At 36.3% G+C, this 18,510-nt stretch overlaps 1 protein-coding gene across 3 annotated transcripts in view; it reads right to left on the minus strand.

The window, feature by feature from the left end:
• DCDC1 (doublecortin domain containing 1) overlaps nucleotides 1–18,510 on the minus strand; it is a 497,588-nt gene that overhangs the window by 469,598 nt on the left and 9,480 nt on the right. The window contains exon 1 of one of the 3 annotated variants that reach the window (XM_057299130.1): nucleotides 8,430–8,440. The exons of the other annotated variants lie outside the window; for them this stretch is intronic. The gene's annotated coding sequence lies outside the window, so the exon portion shown is untranslated. Of the gene's footprint in view, nucleotides 1–8,429; nucleotides 8,441–18,510 lie in introns of those variants that run through there. 3 annotated transcript variants of the gene reach the window in all.

An 18,510-nucleotide genomic window follows, 5' to 3' on the forward strand; every position in this document is an offset into this window, starting at 1 on the left:
AAATGTAGTCCATCCTTAAGCAAAACACTCTTATGCAATGCATGACTATACACACACACACACACACACACACACACACACATTTTTTTTGGTCTGTTTCTCTGTAGAACCCTGACTAATATACCCTCTTTCAAAGACCATGTTGCCTTGCAAGGCTGAGGTGGAACTGGTGCCAGAAAAACTTTCCTGAAGCAAGGACCAATAGCGCCTGTCAGATGATGGATGCCAATGAGATCAGTAATGGTGACGTGGGTCAGCAAGAAGCTATGGCAATGGCAGCACCACCAATAGTACCAGCAGCACCAACAGACAAACTAACTGACATTAAGGGTCATTCTCATTAGGGAGGGGACAGCTGGAGAACTTTCCTTTTGAACGACAGTTAACACCTAAGGTTCATAGATAATCTACAGGAGATGGGAAGCTCAAAGATTATGAGACTACACTTGCTGCTAACTAAGCATATGGAAAACTAAAAGCAATATAACTAACTTACACGCACAAACATTATGGAGGAATTCATACCTATTGACATAAGAGAATGATCATGTGTTTCTCTTGCACTTTCTAACTATGTGGCCTTAAGTATCATGAATTTTTTCAGCCTCAGTCTTCTTTTGTGCAAAACAGGGTAACTACATGGTTATGAGCATTAAATGAAATGGTGAACTTGGAAGCATTTGGCACAGGGCTTGGCACATGGTAAACATTCAATAAATGTCCTAATCTGCATCAAATAAGAAAAAGATCTGTTTATACATAGTTTAATAAGAGAGGGTGCTTTTGTCCACCCAGCACTCCTCTGTTGGCCCTCTCTCTCCTCCTCCCTTAAATATTTCATGATAGGAGGGGTGAGGCTCTCTTCTAAAGCATCTTTAACAACCATTGTCTTTTGAAATCTTTCATAGGTTGAGTCTGAATTGGGAAATGCTTATAAGCAAAAATCCAGCTGTGCATAGCAAGGCAAAAGTATATGATTAAAGAGTAAAACCACTTGCAGAAAAAAATCCACTGACTGTCCTGGTGTGTTTATGATATAATCCAATTATTAAAAAAATGAAATTTGAATCTAACTATTCAAAAATAACCTGAAGAAAACAGAAATCGTTTTATTTTTTACTTATGCACAATTATAATCCTAACTTTCAGTGAAAGAGGTAATTATTTTAGTGGTAGGTATACCTTTTTGTTTTTTTCCCATAAAGTAGTTCAGGAGTCAAAGCTGGATGCAGTGACTCATGCTTATAATCCCAGTATTTTCAGAGGCCAAGGTGGGAGAGGCCAGGTTGGACAAAATGGCAAGACCCCATCTCTACAAATAAAAAATTTTTAAATATTAGCCAGGCCGAGTGGTGCATGCCTGTAGTCCTAGCTACTTGGTAGACTGAGGCGAGAGGATCACTTGAGCCTAGCTAGGACTACTTGGTAGACTGAGGCGAGAAGATCACTTGAGCCCAGGAGTTTCAAGGTTGCACTAAGTATGACTGTGCCACTGCACTCCAACGTGGGTGTCAGAGTAAGACCCTGTCTTTTTTTTTGAGATGGAGTTTCGCTCTTGTTGCCCAGGCTGGAGTACAATGGCACAATCTTGACTCACCGCAACCCCCACCTCCCAGGTTCAAGTGATTCTCCTGCCTCAGCCTCGCAAGTAGCTGAGATTACAGGTGTGCGCCACCATGCCTGGCTAATTTTTGTATTTTTAGTAGAGATGGGGTTTCTCCATGTTGGTCAGGCTGGTCTCAAACTCCTGACTTCAGGTGATCTGCCCATCTTGGCTTCCCAAAGTGCTGGGATTACAGCCATGAGCGACCACACCCAGCCTGACCCTGTCTCTTAAAAAAATAAAATAAGGGTGGGGCACAATGGCTCACACCTATAATCCCAGCATTTTGGGAGGCCGAGGTGGGTAGACCACTTGAGGTCAGGAATTCATGACCAGTCTGGCCAACATGTTGAAACCCTGTCTCTACTAAAAATACAAAAAATTAGCTGGGGGTGGTGGCGGATGCCGGTAATCCCAGCTACTTGGGAGGCTGAGGGAGGAGAATCACTTGAACCCAGGAGGCGGAAATTGCAGTGAGCCGAGATCATGGCACTGCACTCCAGCCTGGGCAACAGAGTGAGACTCCATCTCAAAATAAATAAATAAATAAATAAATGAAAAATACTTTCAAGATGCTTTCAGTAGGATTAGTTATATAACTGTGAAATCATTACCATTATTAAATGAAATATTTCTTCTGTAATGTATCTATAAACAGTGTCATCCTCACTAGAAGTAGAACATATTCACAGGCTAGGTAGAATATGCAAAATACAAGACTGTAACAGGGTTTCAGATAACACCCCTGCACATTGACAATTAAATGAGAACTAATCATTCATTAGAAATTAAAGAAATAAAAATGTGTTAATTTTAATTTGACTGACACTAAATACTATGGTACTCTAAAGAATACGGATAAAGGCATTGACTTATGTTTTATTAACACATGCATAGTTTATTCACTGACACACAGAAAAACCACAATCTTCCTTTACTTCCTATTTCTTAACAATTTTAGATCACTATGTGCTCCCCTCTGATACCCCCACCTAGGGTACCATTCCATCCTTTTTTACAAAAGACATTCCTGTCCTTAGTGGTTGAGTCTGGACTCTGGAGCCACAGTGACTGGGTTTGCCTCCCTGCCGCCCACTTACAAGCTGTGTCACTTTGGACAAGTTACATAACATCTTTGTGCTTCAGTTTCTTCATCTGCAAAATGGGGATAAAAATAGTAACCACTTCATAAAGTTGATGTGTTTGGCACATAGTAGGCACCATGTGTCAGCTACTGGAGAACAGAGTCCTGGTGGTCCACAAGTTGAACACTAACTACTAATAACAGTTCATGCAGATTTTCCAAAGGGCATGCAAGTGCGGATAGTTGTAAGAAAACCAATTTCTAGATTCTTGCCTTCTATATATAGGCACTTTAAAAAAATACATCTGCCTAAGAAGCTGGCACTTTAAAAAAATACATCTGCATAAGAAGCTGCCTGTCCTAACTAGAGTTTAATCTTGGACAGTCTCTATTTCTCATTTTACAAAAGAAAAGCATTTACTTTTGGCCTATTCCAAGGTTTCAAACCAAGGAACAACTCCACAATTCCTTTAATCAAGAAATTATGCATGCTCTCCCCAACCTATATTATCAACATATTTTTTCATAAATTTTCTTATGTTTGATAAATATCAGAAATGGTAATATATCCATGCTGTTTTGAATAATTGCATGCTACCAATAATTATAATGAAAACCCAATCCTGATGCAATTTTTCTACACTTATAACCTTATGGTCAAAGGCCATTTTTTAAAAAAAACCTTATTATAGTATGTGGTTATTGCAGATAACAACATGTTATGTAAGACGGAGTAGCCTATAAAAAACTTTCAATTATAAATGATAAAATTCTATGAAAAAATGGAATAAATGTAAGTTTAAGGAAAAACTTTGTTGAAGAAGAGCTTGTTAATGTTTTTAACGTTTTAAAATCTCTATAGAATTCAGGTCTGGGGCTAGAAACGTTATGTATATGTGTACGTGTGACACCTTGTCATGCTTAAAACAAAGAACTCTCTTAAAACAAGAAACTCTATCTCCATCACCTATATTCACATGCATCCTGTTGTTTCTCTGTTTCTCTAGAGAGCTCTACTACACACTCTTTCATGTGGGGAGTGTCAAAAGCACACAGGAGTCAACTTAAAGGTAATTCCACTGGCCAAAAATGGGACACTCTGAAAAGTAAAAAAAAAAATAAAAGATCAAAACATCAAGCATATAAATCCATGAGTATCTAATAATACTAAAATTAAGATTTATACTTCAATTCTCATCATTCGTCTTTGGAGATTGCTGGACCACCAATTTAGTATACTGGAAAAGAAATGTACTTTTCCTTCTTTCCTGAGTTGGCTATAATTCAGGAGAAACAAATAGATAATGAAAGAAAATTATTCTTAATAGAAGAATCATAGCTAATAAATATAGATGGAATAAAAGAATTAGAAAAATCACCATTGCATAGACTCTAATGAAATAATGGACCCAGATAATGTTTGTCCAGGCAATGCTTGTCATCATGAGATGAAAAGACAAAGGGAAGTTTATAGCAGATGAATCTGACTGATATACTATTGATTCACATTAATGTCACTAAAATAGGACAACTAGAAATTGCTTCTCCTTGTGTAATTCCACAGGAATTATAAACACAGGAATACCTATGAAGGATTCTTGCCATAAACACTGAATCTAACCAAGTTTCTAGATGTAATTTCTAGGGTTTTTTCTCGTAAGTATGTGAAGTAGAGAAACATGTTAAAAGACATGGCAGAGAAAACAGAGAAAGGAAAAATGTTACAAATGAAGAGACTCAAGAATCATAGGAGGGTGGATCACAAGGTCAGGAGTTCGAGACCAGCCTGGCCAATATGGTGAAACCCTGTCTCTACTAAAAATATAAAAAAAAATTAGCCCGGCATGGTGGCACACGCCTGTAATCCCAGCTACTCAGGAGGCTGAGGCAGGAGAATTTCTTGAACCCGGGAGGCGGAGATTGCGGTGAGCCAAGATTGCACCACTGCACTCCAGCCTGGGCGACAGAAGGAGACTCCGTCTCAAAAAAAAAAAAAAAAGAAAGAAAGAAAGAAATCATTTCAACTAAATGCAATGCATAAATATTATTTAGTTCCTGATTTGAACAAACTTTCTTCAGACATACATTTTTGAGACAATTGGTGACACATGAATATATACTGCTTACTACTTAATATTAAGGAAATGATTTTATTAAGGAAATGATTGTATTGAATATGAATAAATGGTACTACCATGATAAATCTTTTTTGTTAGACATATAAACCGAGGTATATGTGAGTACAATATGATTGGAGTTTGCCTTAAAATACTCCAATAGAAAAGAGTAAGGGAGTAAAGGTAAGAATGTCAGACAGCTGATGATTGTTTAACTTGGGTGAAGAGTACATGGAGGTTTTACCGTTTTTCCTCTTGTATGTGTTTGAAAATGTTCATTAAAAAATATTTTAAACAAATCATATGGAATTCAGATTCTATTAGATATATCTTAAATAGTTTTATTTTTTAAATGTCAACATTCATAGCATACCAGAAATCACATATTTTCCAACTATTTAAGCTTATAACAAGAAATGATAAGTGTCAACTTAAAATGTACAGGAGAGTATATGCTTTTCAAAATTGTATTAGAGAGTACATGAGCAAAAATATTTGAAGTTCTTGTTCTCGACAATAACTACCTCCAGCCTCAGCAGTAAGGAGAGAATTCAAGTGGGACAGAGCTGACAAACAACCTCCTTATCTTCTTCCCCAGGTAAATTGGGACTTGCTTAGCTCTCCTGCATTTCCCTAGAGGAAGGGTGAGAAACAGGTTCTCATAATTCCTTCACAGTGAACTAGGTGCTTAAGACTGCCATAGAATCACCATAATTTAACACTCCTTTCGTAGCTTGGTCTAGGTCCCTAAACCAGATAGTGATGATCAATGCATTAGTTCAAAATCCCAAATTGTGAGGGAGAGTTAGTAAAGTTCAAAGTAGAGCATACTGTCAAGTAGAAAATTACCTTGATGTAATGGTAGCCACCAAGTACATAACCAGGCACACTAAATCTGAGGGCTCACAGACCAAATTAACATGTTCATTTCATACAACTTACTAAATAAATGGAAAACAAAAAGCAAGGGGAAAGCAATGAAATAGGTTGACACTCTTATAATAGGATGTGAGTGGCAGGACCACCCTATATGTATCCTGTGTTACACGCTAGTCACATGCTCTGTTTTCTCTGTGCCACATCAGCCTTCCCCATAATAATGTGTTGCAAGAACCAGAGTTCAGATTTGAGTCAGGTGGCCAAGATAGAAGGTGCCAGGGGTCAAAGGCACATACTTGATAATGAGAGAGACAAAGGGGCAGTTATACCTGAATAAAGAAGTACCTTGCCAATTAATGGTGAAGAACTATGGGTTTTATTTGCATTTCTTGGGCATAGTACCATGGGCCAATATAGGACCTTACTGGAGGTCATAAGTAGGTGGCATGGCACAGCTGTCAGCCCAGAAGTGACAAGATCATAAATTGTTTTTCCTACCTTTCTATCAAATAAATACACACTTGTCTATTCCTTCATAACCCATTTATTTTGTCTTGGCAAGTTTTACACGTTAGTAACTTGCTTACTATGTATATTTAGTACATATTCTAAATTCTGCTTTTCTTTCTCAAACTACTTGCTTACTCTTATCTATATTAATACATGCTAGGAGTTTCACCTGTATCTCATAACATACTTGCTGACTTCCTATCTATCGTCAAAATTTCTTATAAATTTCATCATCTCATTTGTTTTCTTCTATAGTAGAATTGAATATTCGAACTCACATTTTCTAGTGGGATGGAGATGACACAGCAGAGAAAAGCATGCATGTGGAAGAAAGACACAAATAAAGAAATCTGGAATTACCATCATCTTCAAAGATTTCAGGTCTCTTTCTCTAGCTTCCAAGACAGAAAACAGTCAGATATTACCTCTCAAAGGCCAGTCCTAATGTACATTGGAAACACTTAGGTAGAGTTTTAGGCCATATTCCACTAAACAAGAGGTTGTATCTGTCCCTTGAAAACTGCTGCAGCATTCCAGCAGCAAATACCTTATTTTCTGCCACTCAACATGCCCTCACCTATTTAATTGCCAGTTACCTCCACCAATGCTGAAACGGCATCCCCATACCACAGTGGAAGCCATTATACACTGTGGTAGGAACTTCAGGTGTGTTAAAATATTGTCAAAGTAGATAATGACTGTTGCCACACTCAACCTTACTAGGAGACATGGAGATCTCATTTGCAAAGCCCCATCTCCAATAGAGCTAGTCCAGAAGGCTAACCATTCAATTCAATTAAGAAAGACACTTGATTTCTTCATTAAATCTACCTTCCTGGTGTTGTGTAAATATGTAAATCACATATATACACCTGCATTGCCAAATTATTCTTTTTAAAATTAATTTTACAACAACTAAAATATAGTTTACTGTGGAATAGTCTACTCTTCTACAATGCAATAGTTATATCTCTGAGTAAACTTGCATTATCAAAATTCATTTTATAAAAATAATAGCTTATTTTTTTTTAAGTGGGGAGGTTAAGAACTACAGTTCCAGACTCAAATAAGTTATGTTTCCTGTTGGAATTTCAGTGACAAATGTTTTTGCTTGTTTAATAGCTATAATTGTACAACTAGACAAACTAATATCCTAGGGTAAATCTAGCTATCTAGCTGTTGCCTTATTCTATGCTACCAGACTATGTTAAGCAAACCAGTTCTTGCATATTCTTATCACTTTATTATCCTGTCATCTATTGTTATGATGAACAAATCAATTTTACGTAAACATAAACAAGGTACCTTTGTGGCCCTCCAAATGTGTTTTCCCTAAAACCACTTTGCGAATTCCTGACCCCATCATCTATCCATTCAATCAACAAATTGTTGAGTACCAACTATTTCCAGACTTTGAAAACAAGACAATGAATTCAATGTTGACAAGATAATATTGTTCCTCCAACTGGTTGAATTTTCATTATAATGAATGTAAACACAATTTTAATTAACTTGTCTTATTAAAGACAATTGAAATGATTATAACTGAAGTTATTATAGAAATGCTCATATTAAGATTTTACAAAATGTATTTAAAAATCTATTCTTGGAATTAGTAATCATTATAATTTTTTTGTTTTTAGTCTTTATGATTTTACAGATTTTTTTTAAAACAAAGGTGTGGCCATATTAAATATACAGTTCATATACATGGCTGTTTGTGGTGGCTCACACGTGTACCCCCAGCTACCTTGGGAGGCTGAGGCAGGAGGATTGCTGGAGCCCAGGAGTTCAAGTCCATACTGGACAACATAGCAAGACCCAGCCTCCAAAAAAATAAAATAAAATACATACAGCTGGGTTCACTGAATGAGCGTATGTTACTAAATATTTACTATGTTACTAAATATTTGTTGAGAACATGATTTTTTATTACCTGTTTAATATCCTAGTTAGTGGCTCCAAATGCTTCTTATTGTGATTAAAGCTGTGATTCTTGTATATATACCTTTGACCACACCACTGAATAGTTCTTTGAGTCTAGAAGCTAAATCCCTGGATCAAAATATATGCACATTTTTAAGGCTGTTGTGTATCTCCAAAATGAATTACTTTTTGGAAATAAATCAACTTCTAAAATTATCAGAAGTATTATATGAAAGCCCATCTAACAGTACCCATTAGTGGAGCAAAATATTATCTCTTAACTTTGCCCGTTTTAGAAAAATGTTATAACTGGTAGTGAACATTTAATTTTTAAAATTTTAATTATTCAATTTTTAAAAATTATATCAATACTCAAGGAGGAATATCAAGGGATCATCAGGGAGATTTTATAAATTATAAATTATTTTAGTTCTACTTAGGAAAACATTTAATTAAAAGAAGAAATTCCTAAAATATAGAATATGTATGTTAAGCTCCTAGATATTTTAAAGATAACTAAGTTCAAAATATCTAATTAGCCCAGTGTCCCCTTTCTCATATACTTATGAAAACATATCCAATTATCTTGAAAAAGGTAATTAAAATTACTATTAATAATCCTGATACTAAGACATGTTATAATTCATTTGATAATTACATTTCCCACAAAGATACTGTCAACATAAACTGTGAAACTGTAGATCCATCCTGTTTACAAGTATCAGAAACAATATGCTCATTGTTCTGTTGTACTTAAATGCTGCATTGCAGCTTGTCTTAACAGGTAATATGTGACATGAAACATGTCTAATTTTATGCTTCATAATTTCCATTCTGTTGTTTAACACTCAAAAAATTATATTTATGTATCACATATGTCAGAAAATGATTTAAATAATTTAACTAAGTAATAGCAACCATACCTTTCATTTCAAATACAAAATAGAAATCTTTTGTTGCTAGATGTTAAAAATCACCTTTAATCAGAAATGCAAATATTTACATTTTTTAATTTATGTAGCTAACATTAAATATTTGATTGAATTGTTTATGTTTTATATTTTCAGAAATTTATTATGAATCAAAATATTAAGTCATAAAAACAGGAGACATCAAAAAACTACATTTCAAGATTGACTTATGAATTTTAAAAATTCATTATTTCTATTCACTATTCTGATTTTTTATAACAAGGAAAAGAAAGAAGAAGAAGTGTAATTATTTTGATTTTAAAAACACTACAGGAAAAGGTACTAATTTAAGCCAGGCTGAAGTTTACATTATTTATTGGTATTTTTCTTCAAAAATATGCATTAGAATAAATATTTTTCTAAATACTAAAGTAAATAGAATGCATGGCTCTGGCATATTTATTTCTTTGAAAAGGTGTTCTGAATTTTAGACAACATAAATACTAGGCACTGTGGTGGTTGCCATAGTAACAAATAGAAGCATAAAAATACATGCAATTTTTCAAATGTATCCACTTTTTTCATAAATGTGCATATGTTATAGGTAAAAGATTATTCAACTCTTGCTTTAGCTCCCCTTTTAGCAGGAGATACATGTAATTCTTTAGAAATAGAAGATTATCATGTAGCAATGGAGCAGGCTCAAAAAAGTTTTTAAATATTATGTGGGAAATCTTAAGTTCTTTTAATGTAAATTTTCCAAATTGAAGGCAGGAAAAAAACTTCTTTCACTCTATCTTACTTTAATGGACAGTGTTCTTTAGGTAAGAGTAAAAAGCACATAAACTTCTTTTCCTCCCAAGCATGAAATTTCCTTTTATTTTGCATAAGTTTAATATTCACATGCATAAATGCAGCACATGACCTTGGAAAGCTGAAAGCCCTTTTGATCCCAAAGAACCAGAAGTTGTTTAATGCTAATCCAGGAACTACTACTTGAGTAAACGATCTTTTCTTTCTCCACTCCCCTAATTTAAATACAATCTTCCTATTTACAGGTATCCAAGTGACTGAATTTTACACTTACAGTTTAAAGGGCTGTAGAGGGAAGCAATTCCACAAGCCATTATGTGAAGCTTGAAATCTACTGAAAGGTACTGGTAAGCTAAGCAAAACAACAGAAAAATTGCTCAACTATTATTGAGAAACATATCCTTCAAACCTGATTACAAAAATCTGGACCTCCAATTTGCTTCAACAATAATTATTATGTAATATTCTCCTGGGGTGAAATTTAAAACTTTGTAAAGATCACCATCTAGGCAGAGTGACAAACGTAAGGTAACAAAACAGTGCTCTAGGGCTTACCTTGTGCTCACTCCATAAAGAAACCATATGCTGTCATGGGTAAGGATTGACTAGTCTACCAGAGGAAAAACAATGAGAAACATCCTTATCGTGTATATGCACAATCCTATTTACTTTTATTAAAGAGAGATCGTTTATTTATTTAAATAATGATATACAAGAATAATTAGCATTATGTTTTTACTAAACAAGTTCAAACATAATTGAATTCAGCATAATAAAAACATGATAGAAAAAGGCACTGCCCTCAGTGAGCTCACAGTTTGATACTTAGCAACGTAAGAGCTTTCGACTATTGTATTAAACTTTCAACACAACAACTTCATAATTCGACTAGTCAAGGCATTCCATATATTAAGGAAGTATGACTTAATTTCCTATCTACAATGTACAACTCAATCTCAAAACAAAGATAACAGCTTTTGAGTTAACTTGAAAGTTCACTTAATGATAACATGACGAGCTCAATAAGTCCTTGGAGAAATATTACATCCACCTAAATTCATATAATTACATTCTGCTACCTTTAGTATTCTAAAACAAATACTCAGAATCTGAGATGACCCAAAATGAAACCCAAAATGTAGCAAAAGGCTACACTCGTATGTAGCCCTCTAGGAGTGAGGAAGAAATAATCTCATCCTTATTGCCATCAGGCATTTAGATTAGATCAGGTTTAACTCAGATTACAGTTTTCATTTTGCCAGGTGGGAGATGCAATTAGAATGACTATTTTATTGACATTATGTTCCCTGACACATAAACTTAAGGTCTCTGTTTTCTGTCTCTTTTTCTATACACTATAACACATATACAAGTGTGCACAAACACACACAACACACATTCATATGCACTTACAAACATATATGCTGAATATATTGTTTCTTTGACAATACACATAATTTCCATTCTGAATTTTCCAACTTCAGTAAATTTGACTTGCAAACCAAGGCGATGGCCACTTCTTCACAATTTTCACAATCTCGGCAAGGTCTTCTTGATTTAGTTGGAAGCAACATAAATGAGAACCTAATACTTCGCAAAATTCTTTATCCAAGTTGGTGCAAAGCATGACCTTTTTCTATATCTGAGCTAACTAGCAGCATAGCCTGAAGCAGCCTGCCATACATAGAACATTTCTTTGGAATCTAATGCTTTATCTTAAATATTCAAAAAGTGAAATGTCCATTTTACTTGATAAATTATCTGTTAATTTTAGTATAAAATGGTTCCAACAGATGGTATCCATTTGATAATAAACCACATGGAGACAGTAAACACAAAGCATTTATTACCTACAACATTGGTGACAATGCCTAAATATGTGGCCCACTATCTTCAGTGTTCGTCAGAGTACAGAAACATCTAGAACCTGATGATTTTCACAAAACCAACTGTTGGTTACAGCTTTAGATAATATTTTCTTAAACGCCTTATTCTTAAGGATAATTCATAGCTTCAAGTCTGATGTTCGATATTTACTTGAAATTCTTTGATTACAATGCCAACACCTACTAATTAGCAATGCTAAACTTCGAAGCATGAACAGAATAAGCACAGTGAACTGCTTGATATGTTGAGGCACCATACTAGGTAACCCAACCACCTTTGATTACTGGATAATAACAAGAAAATTCTTCAATTTACAGAGCCTAGTGTAAATAGAAATGTCTATGACTGAGGGTTATGGAAATAGATAATCAGTCTCTAAGAAGTACATTGTAAGATTTTTCTTTTTTTTCTTGAAGGGATAGTTAGTTCAAACTTTAAGAAGTCCAAAAGTGAGTTAAAATATGAGTCAAAGGCCAGGTGCGGTGGCTCACGCCTGTAATCCCAGCACTTTGGGAGGCCAAGGTGGGAGGATCACGAGGTCAAGAGATAGAGACCATCCCGGCCAACATGGTGAAATCCTGTCTCTACTAAAAATACAAAAATTAGCCGGGTGTGGTGGCATGTGCCTGTAGTACCAGCTACTCAGGAGGCTGAGGCAGGAGAATCTCCTGAACCTGGGAGGCAGAGGTTGCAGTGAGCCGAGATCGCGCCACTGCACTCCAGCCTGGTGACAGAGCGAGACTCTGTCTCAAAAACAAACAAACCAAAAAAAATTATGAGTCAAATATTTATGACTGTCAACACAGAATAGGTCACATGGATGTGAGTACTGCAAAAGGAAAGAATATCTTTTTATTCCTCTTCTCTTTCCTATCAACTCTTTTTAACTAAATCTCTCTGCTTTCACCATCTCAAAATGATGTAAAGATGTCATTGGAAACTGGAAAAGCGATATCCATTTTTAAAGCAAGGGGGAAATTATTTTGGTAATTATACAGCTTAGTTTAACTGGGGGCATGAATATAGTAACAGAAGAGCCAAACATGCCAGATGAACTTAGTAGCTTTCTATGATAGAATGACAGGTCATATTATCACGCAAAAAGTGAACAGTGTAGTCTATTTCAATGTCGTAAGCCTTTTTATTCCCTTCTCCAATTCAGTAGGATAGGGAAAAATGATTTAGGAAGAAAGGAATTTAAAAACTGACTTGAACGCTAGACCAATGGCTACTGATGCATCTCTCTTTTAAGGATCTGTTTCAGAATAAAGTCAGTCTTTTTACTGATGACTGACAGTCAGGAATCTTGGTTTACTTTACATTTTGATTCCATCATGTCAAGTCTCTGAGAGCTGTGAAATTTTAAAAAAGGTATTTCCTTATTTTTTTTCCCTCAACTTTTGACCTTTTTTTCCCTGTAGAGCTCTTAAATGACTTGTTAATTCAACTAAGTGGTGTTGCACTGGGACAACAGTGCAACACCACTGTAAATATAAACTCAAATTAGGTAGAAATTTTGAGGGAACAAGGATGCACTTTGTGAATGAATTGAAAGGATTTTCTATGGCTAGAGAGGGTAATCAATATTGGAGTGGTGCTTAAAATATAAGTGTTGGAACAAACACTTGAAACTTGAAGAGTGTGAAGAATACCTCTTATTTGGTTACAGGAGAAATAATGTAAAAATCAATTGTGTGGAGTCAAGGGATGAACTCACTTTTCATGACAAGAAATCTCTGTCATGAGACCAGCTGTCTGACTACACGAGAGGGCTGGGAACATGACTACGCTGGAAAGAGGCCTCACTGGGGAAAGGAAGTCAAACATTTGGCTTGTATTACAGAATCAGGCAAGAGCCAACAGTATGTTGAACTGAGCTACCTACGAACCAGGAGACTTGTTGTTCCTCATTATGTAATTGACATACCTCTTTTCCCAATCTCTGTCACCATTCAAACATTTAAAATAATAATTTAGTTATCTTAGAAAAAAAATGTTTGGTTACTGAATTACTGTTTGATCTTAACATTCTTTTTCTTTTTTCTTTTTTTTAAGTCAGAGTCTTGCTCTGCTGCCTAGGCTGGAGTGCAGTGGCACAATCTCTGCTCACTGCAATCTCTGCCTCCCAGGTTCAAGCGATTCTCCTGCCTCAGCCTCCTGAGTAGCTGGGATTACAGGCACCCACCACCACGCCCGGCTAATTTTTTGTATTTTTAGTAGAGACAGGGTTTCACCATGTTGGCCAGGCCGGTCTCGAGCTCCCGACCTCAAGTGATCTGCCTGCCTCGACTTCCCAAGGTGCTGGGACTACTGGTGGGAGCTACCGCACCTGGCTGATGATCTTAACTTTCTTTCTAAGCCTCCATACCAGGGAAACATTCAATCAGGGATGTTCCCAGGCTAGTAAGGGAAGAGTGCCCCAAGGCGTTATTTGTACCGGTATATCCAAAAGGAAATGGGAATGAGTAACTATTCCCAATCGCTCTTCTCTCAGCTCTCTCAAAACAAGTGAGTCACACTCTTTTCTTCCCCTCTTACCTTAGGTCATTCCAGAATGTTTAGAGGAGATAGCTACAGTATAAAAAAGCTATGCCAGATAAAACTGACTTTATTTTATAACAAAAAAAAAAGAACAAGGGGGAATTTTTATATTTACCAAGCCAAGACTCTAACAAATAATTTAAGTTAATAACTGAAGAAAATGTAGCTAAAGAAACTAGAACTCAGGATTAAGAAACTCACTCAAAACCGCTCAACTACATGGAAACTGAACAACCTGCTCCTGAATGACTACTGGGTACATAACGAAATGAAGGCAGAAACAAAGATGTTCCTTGAAACCAACGAGAACAAAGACACAACATACCAGAATGTCTGGGACACATTCAAAGCAGTATGTAGAGGGAAATTTATAGCACTAAATGCCCACAAGAGAAAGCAGGAAAGATCCAAAATTGACACCCTAACATCACAATTAAAAGAACTAGAAAAGCAAGAGCAAACACATTCAAAAGCTACCAGAAGGCAAGAAATAACTAAAATCACAGCAGAACTGAAGGAAATAGAGACACAAAAAACCCTTCAAAAAATTAATGAATCCAGGAGCTGGTTTTTTGAAAGGATCAACAAAATTGATAGACCGCTAGTAAGACTAATAAAGAAAAAAAGAGAGAAGAATCAAATAGACGCAATAAAAAATGATAAAGGGGATATCACCACCGATCCCACAGAAATACAAACTACCATCAGAGAATACTACAAACACCTCTACGCAAATAAACTAGAAAATCTAGAAGAAATGGATAAATTCCTCGACACATACACTCTCCCAAGACTAAACCAGGAAGAAGTTGAATCTCTGAATAGACCAACAACAGGAGCTGAAATTGTGGCAATAATCAATAGCTTACCAACCAAAAAGAGTGCAGGACCAGATGGATTCACAGCTGAATTCTACCAGAGGTACAAGGAGGAACTGGTACCATTCCTTCTGAAACTATTCCAATCAATAGAAAAAGAGGGAATCCTCCCTAACTCATTTTATGAGGGCAGCATCATCCTGATACCAAAGCCGGGCAGAGACACAACCAAAAAAGAGAATTTTAGACCAATATCCCTGATGAACACTGATGCTAAAATCCTCAATAAAATACTGGCAAACTGAATCCAGCAGCACATCAAAAAGCTTATCCACCATGATCAAGTGGGCTTCATCCCTGGGATGCAAGGCTGGTTCAATATACGCAAATCAATAAATGTAATCCAGCATATAAACAGAACCAAAGACAAAAACCACATGATTATCTCAATAGATGCAGAAAAGGCCTTTGACAAAATTCAACAACCCTTCATGCTAAAAACTCTCAATAAATTAGGTATTGATGGGACGTATCTCAAAATAATAAGAGCTATCTATGACAAACCCACAGCCAATATCATACTGAATGGGCAAAAATGGGAAGCAATCCCTTTGAAAATTGGCACAAGACAGGGATGCCCTCTCTCACCACTCCTATTCAACATAGTGTTGGAAGTTCTGGCCAGGGCAATTAGGCAGGAGAAGGAAATAAAGGGTATTCAATTAGGAAAAGAGGAAGTCAAATTGTCACTGTTTGCAGATGACATGATTGTATATCTAGAAAACCCCATCGTCTCAGCCCAAAATCTCCTTAAGCTGATAAGCAACTTCAGCAAAGTCTCAGGATACAAAATCAGTGTACAAAAATCACAAGCATTCTTATATACCAATAACAGACAAACAGAGAGCCAAATCATGAGTGAACTCCCATTCACAATTGCTTCAAAGAGAATAAAATACCTAGGAATCCAACTTACAAGGGATGTGAAGGACCTCTTCAAGGAGAACTACAAACCACTGCTCAATGAAATGAAAGAGGATACAAACAAATGGAAGAACATTCCATGCTCATGGGTAGGAAGAATCAACATCGTGAAAATGGCCATACTGCCCAAGGTAATTTATAGATTCAATGCCATCCCCATCAAGCTACCAATGACTTTCTTCACAGAATTGGAAAAAACTACTTTGAAGTTCATATGGAACCAAAAAAGAGCCCGCATTGTCAAGTCAATCCTAAGCCAAAGGAACAAAGCTGGAGACATCACGCTACCTGACTTCAAACTATACTACAAGGCTACAGTAACCAAAACAGCATGGTACTGGTACCAAAACAGAGATATAGATCAATGGAACAGAACAGAGCCCTCAGAAATAATGCTGCATATCTACAAGTATCTGATCTTTGACAAACCTGAGAAAAACAAGCAATGGGGAAAGGATTCCCTATTTAATAAATGGTGCTGGGAAAACTGGCTAGCCATATGTAGAAAGCTGAAACTGGACCCCTTCCTTACACCTTATACAAAAATCAATTCAAGATGGATTAAAGACTTAAACGTTAGACCTAAAACCATAAAAACCCCAGAAGAAAACCTAGGCATTACCATTCAGGACATAGGCATGGGCAAGGACTTCATGTCTAAAACACCAAAAGCAATGGCAACAAAAGCCAAAATTGACAAATGGGATCTAACTAAACTAAAGAGCTTCTGCACAGCAAAAGAAACTACCATCAGAGTGAACAGGCAACCCACAAAATGGGAGAAAATTTTCGCAACCTACTCATCTGACAAAGGGCTAATATCCAGAATCTACAAAGAACTCAAACAAATTTACAAGAAAAAAACAAACAACCCCATCAAAAAGTGGGCAAAGGACATGAACAGACACTTCTCAAAAGAAGACATTTATGCAGCCAAAAAACACATGAAAAATGCTCACCATCACTGGCCATCAGAGAAATGCAAATCAAAACCACAATGAGATATCATCTCACACCAGTTAGAATGGCAATCATTAAAAAGTCAGGAAACAACAGGTGCTGGAGAGGATGTGGAGAAATAGGAACACTTTTACACTGTTGGTGGGACTGTAAACTAGTTCAACCATTGTGGGAGTCAGTGTGGCGATTCCTCAGGGATCTAGAACTAGAAATACCATTTGACCCAGCCATCCCATTACTGGGTATATACCCAAAGGACTATAAATCATGCTGCTATAAAGACACATGCACACGTATGTTTATTGCGGCATTATTCACAATAGCAAAGACTTGGAACCAACCCAAATGTCCAACAATGATAGACTGGATTAAGAAAGTGTGGCACATATACACCATGGAATACTATGCAGCCATAAAAAATGATGAGTTCATGTCCTTTGTTGGGACATGGATGAAATTGGAAATCATCCTCGGTAAACTATCGCAAGAACAAAAAACCAAACACTGCATATTCTCACTCATAGGTGGGAATTGAACAATGAGAACACATGGACACAGGAAGGGGAACATCACACTCTGGGGACTGTTGTGGGGTGGGGGGAGGGGGAAGGGATAGCATTGGGAGATATACCTAATGCTAGATGACAAGTTAGTGGGTGCAGCGCACCAGCATGTCACATGTATACATATGTAACTAACCTGCACATTGTGCACATGTACCCTAAAACTTAAAGTATAATAACAGAAAAAAAAAAGAAAGAAAATGTCCCTGTAGCTTCAGGAAACATGGAAGTAGTGCACTGTAATGCAAAGACCACTGGGACTGGATCACAAAGTTCTGAAGTTCTGGTCCTAGTTTGAGGCCAGACCTGTGGTAAATCCTAAACTCTTTTCTGTACATTTTCCCTACCTGTCTAAAATATGGGGGTGTGAGATACTGATAAAAGGGAGAAACTCTAAAGTTCTCTGTCTCTAAAATTTTAGTCATTTAATAGAAGAGCTTTTACATATAAGAGCTAAGGTGGTATGGCAGAAAATGCAACAGATCTGAACTCAACTGACTTGGGTTTGAATTTTTGCCTCTGTCTCTTCCCAGTCTCATTCCTTTATGTGTATGATAATGGTATCTGCCTTACCTACCTCACAGGACTGTTAAAAGGATCAAATGAAAACATACGCAATATGTAAAAGTGCTTGTTAATTTAAAATGTTAGTTCCTATTTTTGTATTTAGGTCTGCCTCCTGAATTGTCCAAGAAAACATGTCTAGACATGGTAGAAAGTATTCCAGAGACTCTTTGTTATCAGAGAAGATACAGCTATTTATAACTTACAGTTTCAGATTGTTTGCTTCCTCAGCTACTGGTTTGTTAACAATGCCACAGTTAGACAGCCCAGGTTCCTATTAATACATACCGAGGTATGGATAGCTGTTCTCTGTCATAGGAAAAATATGTAAGTTTTCCAAACCAACTCCT

Source organism: Pan paniscus, chromosome 9 (genome assembly GCF_029289425.2).
Source record: "Pan paniscus chromosome 9, NHGRI_mPanPan1-v2.0_pri, whole genome shotgun sequence".
Lineage (NCBI taxonomy): Eukaryota > Metazoa > Chordata > Mammalia > Primates > Hominidae > Pan > Pan paniscus.